Genomic DNA, 10,005 nt, shown 5'->3' with positions numbered 1-10,005 from the left:
AACACAGGATCTAAGGCATGATGCGTCTTGTCTGTCTCACCAGTGAAAACGGGCTACTACTCATGGTTCAACTGATTAATGGATTTCGTTTAGTTTTATGTTTCATTATTAGCCCTAGAACGGACAGGCGAAAAATAGTAACACAAAGGGACGGGCTGGGTCTGACACACCCACCGTTTTACTTACGTTCCAGAATAAGTAAGACTTAAATTTCCAAAACCAGTGCTACTATACTTCTTTGACTGTTTATTAATATTTATATTTAACATACATTTCTTTGAAAATAACGTTGTATTTCTCCGAAGATCTGAAAGTAAAATAATTCAGTATTTAAAAACGTTCTTGAACATTTAAAAAAGTTTTATTTTATTTTTGACAGTCCACGTCCTCACAAGTTATGAAATTAAGATTGTATAGCACGCTATTACAAAATATTATACCTTTTAGTGTATAGAACAATCTAATAAAAAATGGTTTCTCTTGTTATGATATACGCACCACTGATCTGTATTTTCTGCTCAATCTTCACTTAACTTTATGGAATGGAAAAGACACAGGCACTTTCCACAACTTTTACAAAAATAGTTCGTTTTATTGTCTTTGCATTTATAACAACGACCTCGTTTTCCTTCTGGAACAACTTCCTTGTCAATGGTAATCCCAGATAGACGTGCTGCCATCTGTTGAATGTTGCTCGGGAGATTCTTCTTGTTAGCTCTCTGTGCCATGTGTGGTTTCATGGGTTCCAAACTGAGTTGCTTGAGAAATATCCTTCTTGAAATATCAAGTCGTGTGTTTGCTTTGTATACCACAAATGCATTTATACCAGCAATTTTCAAAATGGCATAAAACATGCAGAATGGCCAGCGTCTTGTTTACCTTCCAACGTTATATTCTGAACACAGGGCATTAACCACGTCCATTCCACTCTTTGTTGAATTGTAGAATGTAAGAATTTCTGGCTTCTTCATATTACCGGTTTCCTCATCGATTTTATTATTTGTGTGCATTGAAGACAGCAAAATTACAAATTTGTTTTTCTTTGGCACATATGACACCAATGTGAAATTGTGGCAAAATGCGAATATGGACAAATGTAATTCTCTTTTCTTCTTAGGCAAGAATTCCAATGGAATTTCTCTTTTATTTTTGCGCAGTGTCCCAACGAGTGTAATTTACAATCCGTGAGCAGTTTTCTTGCAAGAGTGCAGCTTGTGAACCAGTTGTCAAGGGTAATATTCCTTCCTGTTCCCTTCAGTGGCTCCACAAGTCTGAGCACAACATCGTCAGCTCACATGGAAGAAACCTGGAGGTTGTTGCCCTACATACACTTCCAAGTTTTTTACATAGTACGTTTTTGCATCTACCAAGATAAATATTTTGATCCCATGCTTTCCGGGTTTTGAAGGAATGTATATTCTGAAAGAACAACGTCTCCGAAAAGATAGCAGCATCTCGTCCACTGTAAGGTATTCACTTGTTGTCCAATGCCTTGTGCAGTTTTTTGTGAATCTTCGATAACATCACGTACAGAGGCCACTTCATCACTTTTTTTACGTTCCTCTCTTGTGTGAGTATTATCTAACCTAACACATCTCAGAAGAAAACGAAATCTTCGCAGTGACATACTTGGAGGGAAGATTTCTGTCCCTGTGCCACAAGTGTCCCAAAATTCTTCCATATTCATTTTGCCTCCGTGAAGAACGCCAGAAATGCACAAAAGACCCAAAAATGCCTGGAACTCCTCTTTTTTCAAGTTCCTTGCAGTATTTGGGTCACTTTTATAAAGTGGTTTTACGTGACCTATGTACGTATTTGTGCTCTCTGTTATCAAATCGAGCAAATCGTCGTCAACGAACAGCTTCTAGGCCTCGACAATGTTGTTAGCATTTCTGGCTTCCCCGCTGACACCAGGCAAATGCGTAATTATATTGTGTGATCTGGTACATATATTTTGGTTGGTAACCTTTTTTTGCCATTTAGTTCGTTCATCTCTCGACAAAGAGTAAGGTGACGATTCACTGGAAGAGGGACCGGAACCAACCACACTAGTTGAAACAGAGGTGGTGGTGGTGGTGGTGGTGGTTAGTGTTTAACGTCCCGTCGACAACGAGGTCATTAGAGACGGAGCGCAAGCTCGGGTTAGGGAAGGATTGGGAAGGAAATCGGCCGTGCCCTTTCAAAGGAACCATCTCGGCATTCGCCTGAAACGATTTAGGGAAATCACGGAAAACCTGAATCAGGAAGGCCGGAGACGGGATTGAACCGTCGTCCTTCCGAATGCGAGTCCAGTGTGCTAACCACTGCGCCACCTCGCTCGGTGTTGAAACAGAGTCTCGAGATGTATTAGTGAGTGTACTCACGTTTCTCGCAGGAATAACGACGTTATCTTCGCTGTCCAGCTGTTCGTCGCTCATTTCGCTTTCTGTGTTGTGATCACTTTCGGGAATAAAATCAGGATCTACATCCGAACCATCATTATCAGTTTCTAATAACAGTTTTTCAATTTCTTCATCCCTTAGAGGACGCTGCCAGTCCATTTTCGAGCAGTGTTATTGCTCGCAGTGGGTATAACAAGAAGAGTGCACAAGCAGAAAAAGCTAACGTAAACTGACGGGCTGGATCTCTCAGACCGACGACACGCTTCTTTCTACGCCAACAATCAACTAACCAACAAAGGAAAATGATGTTACAAGCAGTGTCCTCTAGGAACATTGACTGAAAGCTACAATGGATGGCTGACTCGCAAGTAGTGTACTCTTGTGGATATTTTTAAAACTAAATCCTCTTGGGTCTGAGAGACCCAGCCCGTCCTCTCTAGGGTTAAGAACAACAACAAAAATTATCTGAGCCTTAGTATATCTATGAGGGCTATCATTAGACAAACTTGTCTGCATATAGATATAAAATTATATTATTACCGATAAATAAATATGCTTTTGGTTTTTGTCTGATCCTTCCCTCAAGTGTTAAATATCGGTGCCTTTGGCACCCACCGAAGTCCATTTCCTCACTCCAGCGTGATAAAGGTGACAAAAAATGAAATACTGGCTACTGCCAATAGTTCGCCGCTTGTCACCCAGTGCACGGAATTCCATCTGACGTATACGCCGTTTTATTCCAGTTAGTGAGAATGTGTTCGGACTGTAGCACCTTAAGTCGTATTGCTGCTCTCCATTCACTGACACAACGGTATCAGCGATGTATAAAAGCAAGTGTTAGTCGTGAAGAGCTTATAACACTATTGGAAAAACATTATTGTGGATCATTTAGTAAGCCGATTAACGAGATCCACTTAGTATAATACAAAAAAACGCGCCATCAGGTAGAGGGTCGATGGTACTGGCTGAGACGCTTGTCAGTTACTATTTTACCACCACGTTTAATGGTTGAATAAAACGGATCTTAGTGTGGAACCGATTTTGTTCAATTTCGTTTTTTGTTAATTCCTCTCTTGGGTCCACTTAGCGTCGTATATTTCGTTTCCTGTACGTTGCACAGGAGACACGTAATTATGAGTCGACAGTAAGTTAGTAGCAATCTGTCTCCTTCTATGTTAAGCAGTGTAACAAACAGTAGAGCTTTGCGATTCAACATAACGGAAAGGCGAGAGTTCTCGAAAATTCAGTCTCTGACTGTACAAAATCAAAGAGAGAACATTTAGTACGGGAAACTGAGAGAGATGTGTTGGGATGAAAGAGGACAATCTTTCTCGTCTCGTGTTCAACCTGTATGTCGAGAAAACTAAAGAAAGACGAAAGTATTAACGGGCGTTAGGTATAACATTAGCGACGTATATAGCGTCAAATACGGTGACTGTGCGCTGAACTAAGAGAAAAAAATCTGCTGCGTTAGAAGCATAATAGTGCATGCCTGACGGATTGAGGACAATATAACAAGCAGACTAGTACAGATAAAAGAGCAGTCGCGCCAAAGGAAAACTACTAGTATTGAAACATACACCTTAACATGAAAAAGAAAGTACAACATTTTAATCGATTTTAAGCACCCTAGTTGAATTGTAATGCATGATCCTACATAAAAATCGAACTAAATCCCACACAAAAATCACTGTGCATAGATGCAGCACGCCATGCCATACTTACTTGACCGCTGAGCAGAGAATGGTGACCGCTGAGCAGGGAATGGTGCTCTGTATGAAGTCTAACCTCCGCCATGTCCGCGCACTGAGACCAAGCAAAAGTTGGAGGGGCGAACAGACTAATCAAAAAGACGAGTTTACCAGGAGTATCAGGCGTTTCCTCCCAGGAGAGGAAAAAAACTGAAACAGTCATCCCTACGCTTGGATCCAAAGGGATCAATAGCATGGCCGCACGTCTAGCGATAAACAGCCGTGAATGGCGACGGAGTGTCGCGACAGACTGTAGCCGACAGAGCTGGATACGAAGGTTAGGCTAAACTGCTTGGCCCAGGCTGCCGCTATAACATTAATCTGAGACTTTCCGCCTGTATTTACCCAGTTGCATGCATTAGTGATTATATCCATATTCGATCAGACCAGCGATCATCCATGTTTAGTACAGGTGGGTGAGGGTCCATATAGTGCTGACTATCAGTTCTAATGAAATGAATATTAAACACATTTTAGGTTCCTCTCATGACCATCCTCCTAGGTAAAGAAAATATTAGCAAAGGCCGGCAGAGAAAAGATACTCTGTCGAACTTGGTGAAGCAAACCAACACAAGTATATGACAGGCGGACTGATTGACGTCTTTCCGTGGGAATGTGTAGTGCATCCAGGAACATTGTCGAGTTTGTGGCCTTGTTGGTATGGTGTGGGGAGGCATAATGCTGCACGGGTGTACTGACCTCCTAAACTTTGAACACAGTATACTCAACGGTCCACGTTATTGCGTCACTGTACTCCTTCTCCATGTCTGTATTTCCTGGGTTACATTCTGCCCTCACTTAATTTTGTGGATGCTATTTCGCAACGCATCCTTCTTTAATGTCTAGGGGACCATCATAAATCGGGATGACTTTTGTGTGATTAATATCTTTATATGACAGCGTCATTTGTGTTTGTCTCATTGCGTATTTCTTTCAGTTACTGTCTATACTGTACTGTAGCAGTTCTTTCTATGTATGGCCCACTCCATCGAGTATGCTACTTAGTAGCGACACATTATGCGGAAGTTATTTTCCTTCTTAAGTTTTGTCTATATAAAGACTCAAATGGTTCAAATGGCTCTGAGCACTATGGGACTCAACTGCTGAGGTCATTAGTCCCCTAGAACTTAGAACTAGTTAAACCTAACTAACCTAAGGACATCACAAACATCCATGCCCGAGGCAGGATTCGAACCTGCGACCGTAGCGGTCTTGCGGTTCCAGACTGCAGCGCCTTTAACCGCACGGCCACTTCGGCCGGCTTATATAAAGACTAAACTACAGTTTTACCAAATGTATCTGGACTACATAGATGGAGAACTTTAGTTTAGAAGTTTGTGGTAAGATCCAAGGAAACCAAACTTCTGAGGTCATCGGTCCCTAGGCATAAACATTACTTAATGTCTTAATCTAACTTAAACTAACTTACGCTAAGGACAACCCACATACCCATGCCCGAGGGAGAACTCGAACCCCCGGAAGGGGGAGCCGCGAGAACCGTGGCAAGGCGCCTCTGACCACGCGGCTACCCTCGCGGCTGGAACGTTACCCATGGACGACAAATACCAGCGCGCCAGCAGATTCCTGTCACCTACACCCCTGTCGTGTTGTAACTGAGCACAAATATTCCATTGGTCTATATTGCATTCAGGCTTATTTACTTATTTGTTCCAGTAAGCCTTATCATATTGAGTGTGTAATATCTGATGCAAGAAACTGTGAGGAAGTACAATGCCATACCTCTTTGAATGGCTCCAAACAAAGATAATTATTCGTTCCTTCAGCAAATTTAAGAATTTTGTAATCTCCGGTGATTTCGTTCCAGCAAATGATAATAAAAATTGTGGCCAGTTCAATTAAAATCGTTAAAGCACATTTACGATGCACATCATGCAGAAAATTGCCAATCGTTCGTAACACCATACACAAATCCAGTTATTTGTCACACTGTATATGTCTGTCTGACTTCTAAAACCGAACTCCTCCCGCACAGGCCATGAAGGCCCAAAGGTACCGACTGGTCGCCGTGTCATCCTCAGCTCACAGGCGTCACTGGATGCGGACGTGGAAGGACGTGTGGTCAGCAAACTGCTCTCCCGGCCGTATGTCAGTTTCCGAGACCGGAGCCGCTACTTCTCAATCAAGTAGCTCCTCAGTTTGCCTCACAAGTGCATCCCACTTGCCAACAGCGCTCAGCAGACCGGATGGTCACCCATCCAAGTGCTAGCCCAGCCCGACAGCGCTCAACTTCGGTGATCTGACGGAAACCGGTGTTACCACTGCGGCAAGGCCGTTGGCTCTCTCTGACTACAAGACAGATATTTGTAGTAGACCCTTCCCAAAATACAGGCTATCTTCTTTAGCACTCTGTATTTATCTTGTAGTTACGAGAATACATGGTCACATTTGCTATATACTCGTATATCTCTATGATACCGAGTGGAAACATAATGGCCAATAGGCAGTGCATCACATGAAACACTAAGTGTAGGTATACCTCATTTTGTATTGAGAAGTAAGTGCTGTTGCAAACTTTGAACTATCTGCTTAATAGACACTCGCATAATTTATTCACAATTTTTATCAGCCGTAGTGGCGTTTCTGAGCGAAAGATGTCAAATTTGTTCACTAGGAATCTACGTCGGTTTGTACCATTAACAGTGCGGCAGAGCCCTCGTGTCCCGAGAACAAGCGAAGTGGCGACATCATCGAACTGGGCGGTGCTGTACATACGGCCTAGACGAGAACCGGGCGAGTGACTGAGCGGTGGGCCGCTATGCACCGCGTCTGCCGTGCTGGTCTGACGTCAGAGAGCGCGTTTGCTGTGCGGAATCTAAAAAGTGGGATTCCATGAGCTAGTGTTGCTTGAGATGAGAATGCATAGGAATGTCGCTTAGATGCGGCAGGTATGGCCAGGTTTGCTGTAGTACAAGGTGTGCATGTGCTTTGACCTGTTACTGACCGTGCCGGTTGTTAGTTCCGCCTCTGCTCTGAATGGTGACCACTGCGGCCACCGACTAAATAATTACTGCTACATTACTGCGCTGAAACGAGAGGATTTTGTACATAGTTTTTTTTTTCTTATTTAATTTGTAGCTTCTGTGTAATATATTAATTATGTTGCGAAAACATGATTGAAGTTCACTTTTGTTAAAAGTAAAAACAAGTCTTTTCCTTTAAACGAAAAAGAAAGATTGGCATTAATTAATTCATTTAATTGAAAAGAAATCTAACTTTTTAAATAGAAAATTGTAAATCGTAGAGTGGTTTTTCATAATTTCCATACTATTAATGCAGTTGCCATTCTGATAATACTTGCGCTTTTGTTGTCTTAATTATAAGAATCAATAAACGCACTGCCACCTACCTCAGCTTCTCCACTAATCAGCGAATAGCTCTCTACCATTGCCGCTTTGGACATATCATTGCACGAATTACCCACACCTATACAGTTGGTGTATGTAGTTCTTATTTATCAATTTCTGCTAAATATCGGTGTCCTGTATTGTACAACAATTTAATGAATGAATAAAGCGTAAAGGAAAATAAAACAGAGTCAAGTTTTTAATAAATTTCTCTATGTTCGATACATTTAAGTTTCTGAATGATAAAGCAGAACCGGTAGCGTCTTTTCACACTAATACTGAAACAATCGATTCTGTTCTTTTCCCAAAATCTGCAGCATCTAATACAAAAGATTCACGTGAGAGGAGAATCAGAATGTACTGTCTTCTGCTTTCTAGTGATGCTTCGTGGCCACCTTATTGTCTTTATAAATACGTGAAGTAGGATGATCTATGACCTAGACCCTCAGACAGCTGCAGTTTGAGACCCAGTTTACGTAGTGATCCCTTGGTTTTGTATCAGCATAAATACTGTCGCCTTACTAGAGACAAATGTAGATCGCTTTACGTCTGACGCCAGTTGTTACCGGTTTAATTTACTGCCTTCGTCTTCCATTTGTGGCAACTGCTAGGAAAGCAGACGTTCTGAACTCTCCAGCATGCTTCTGCTCTCACAATTTTATCATTTTGATTCATGGGTGACACGCTTACAGAACACCATATAAAGAATGGTACTATCTTTGGCATTCAATATTCCCTAAACAGTTTTCTCGAATTTGTAGGAATATTGTGTTTTCGTTTTTCCTCCTGTTTTTCTTTCAAACGAGGCAATATTCCTTCATTACACAGAATCTGAAATCAAATTGTAGACTAAAATTAAAGGTGAAGAGTTCAGTTGCAAATACTGAAATGTATGAATACTCTAAAGACTTATATATATTCAATATATTTACCTACTTAACGTGGATAGGAAGTACGTTCTGAAGGAACTTGCTTATCCTTCACAGCCCAAAACTTTTGAGGACAGTCCATGACTTATTCCAGGTCACATTTCTAGTGCCTCACTAACAGCACGAACACTAACTAATCAATAACACAGAATCAATTTTAGGCCTATCGACAGTACTGCTGCTACGTCAGTCTAAAGTAATTTGCTCAGAGTGTGACAACGAATGCTCTTAAGTTACAAATGAATGATTGACCATTCGATCTTCTTGGTTAGTACCTACAAGTAAATACTTCAAACGTGTGTGAAATCTTATGGGACTTAACTGCTAAGGTTATCAGTCCCTAAGCTTACACACTACTTAACCTAAATTATCCTAAGGACAAACACACACACCCATGCCCGAGGGAGGACTCGAACCTCCACCGGGACCAGCCGCACAGTCCATGACTGCAGCGCCTCAGACCGCTCGGCTATTTCCGCACGGAAAGTAAATACTAAGTATCCTGTTGATCTGGTGTCTCCTGGCTACAATAAACACAAATGTTGGAATTGCTAACACTGAAACGCAGTAATGTCGGTAATGATTCCTTGGCTACTAGACAGAAAAATCAGCTGATCATATATGATGGCACAAAAATAATGATTCTATACCCCATTCGCCTTTCAAGACTAACTGCTGGTTAGGCTGGGGTAATGTGGTTTATGGCTTCCGACGTTTTAGTTCCCTGCGCCACCTGGACGAGCCACCGCTGCTGGCAATTTGGGTAATTCTTGTGGGCTCCGCGCTGACCGGACGTGACGCTAATTGCCCGTGCTGCGGCTGTGTGCGGTGCCATTAGCAAATTGCGGACGTGAGGCACAAAGGCCCGCGCGCCACTTTCAAGTCGCCAGCACCGGATGGAGATCACTACTTACGTCCGGAAGCAGTTGAAATTATCTCTGCTTACGACGACGCTGGGCGATTATTGTTTGTGGAACTTATAATGGAACGAAGGAAGCAGATAATATATGTGAGGCTTGCAGGACATTAAAAGCACGGCATGACAAGAGCAGTAGAACAGGTACAGTAATAGTGTTAAGATAACTCCTGAACTTGTGTAATAAAGAATTATGGGGTGACAGAAGTCATACCGTGCCAGACCTCCCTTTACCCGGCGTAGTTGTAGCGACATGACGTGGCATGGACTCAACAAGTCGTTGGAAGTCTTCTGCAGGAATACTACTAGGACTTCAACTTTGCTTCCGCCGGATTTTCCCGAAGTGCAGGCTTTATTGTGAAAAACTTACGAAAAGTTATGATTCATACTACTGCCTACCGCTGGCCACTACATTCTCCCATCTTTTGGATAGCATACGAATCCCTTGGCGGAATAACTGGGAGTCTTTTGTGGGCATCCATGAATCGATTCAATTTTTCACTTGTTCATATGATCGGAAGTGCTGGTCAGCCAGACTATATGCCACTGATCGAAAAAGGTGGTAGTCAGAGAGAGTAACGTATGGAGAATACGGCGGGAGGGACAGGACTTCTCAGTTCAACGTTTCCATGTATATTTTGTCGGGTTCTGCGACATGGGGTC

General features: G+C 42.2%; 1 pseudogene; it reads right to left on the bottom strand.

Annotated features, from left to right (window-relative positions):
* Positions 1-6,312: 6,312 nt before the first annotated feature.
* On the bottom strand, positions 6,313-6,430 carry LOC124778187 (annotated as a pseudogene).
* Positions 6,431-10,005: the final 3,575 nt, after the last annotated feature.

This window comes from Schistocerca piceifrons, chromosome 2 (assembly GCF_021461385.2).
Source record: "Schistocerca piceifrons isolate TAMUIC-IGC-003096 chromosome 2, iqSchPice1.1, whole genome shotgun sequence".
NCBI lineage: Eukaryota > Metazoa > Arthropoda > Insecta > Orthoptera > Acrididae > Schistocerca > Schistocerca piceifrons.
Note: the sequence above shows the minus strand (reverse complement) of the source record. Positions and strands in the feature narration are given on the sequence as shown.